At 38.6% G+C, this 536-nt stretch overlaps 1 non-coding gene across 1 annotated transcript; it reads left to right on the forward strand.

The window, feature by feature from the left end:
- Positions 1–224: 224 nt before the first annotated feature.
- TRNAN-AUU (transfer RNA asparagine (anticodon AUU)) lies at positions 225–298 on the forward strand. Its single transcript has one exon. It is a non-coding gene; the product is annotated as a tRNA-Asn (tRNA).
- Positions 299–536: the final 238 nt, after the last annotated feature.

The raw sequence follows: 536 nt of genomic DNA on the forward strand, positions 1-536 counted from the left end.
TATGGGTCCAGCATGCTTCCATTGCAGTACTCTGCTGCACATGTAAGTGCAAGAGATCCTGAAGCACTCACTCATCATGGGAAAGTACCAATGTGTTTATTCGTTAGTTGATGGAAGAAACATCTTACAAAAACTCTCCAGATTATTGATTTTTTAATGTTTTTCTAGGAAACGTTCTAGATGTATGCTTATTAGCCTTTGTCAGTAGGCACTTTTTGCAAAGTGTCTCTGTGGCGCAATCGGTTAGTGTGTTCGGCTATTAACCGAAAGGTTGGTGGTTCAATCCCACCCAGGGACCTAATTAAACTTGTGATCAGATTTTGGTGATATTTAAGTAGACAAGTCAAAATTTCAAACCCCCTCTTATGGTGTAGGGTACATGGCCTTCTCTGATGTAATCAGAGTTAGATTTGATTCAGTGATTTTATAAAAAAAACAGCTAGGAAGCACAATTTAGCAGTGGGTTGCAGAGAAAAAAAATATGCTGGCAGAAAAATCCAATCGAGTGATTAAACAGCTCTTCATTTTCTGGCTTT

Source organism: Pseudophryne corroboree, unplaced genomic scaffold (genome assembly GCF_028390025.1).
Source record: "Pseudophryne corroboree isolate aPseCor3 unplaced genomic scaffold, aPseCor3.hap2 scaffold_297, whole genome shotgun sequence".
Taxonomy (NCBI): Eukaryota; Metazoa; Chordata; class Amphibia; order Anura; family Myobatrachidae; genus Pseudophryne; species Pseudophryne corroboree.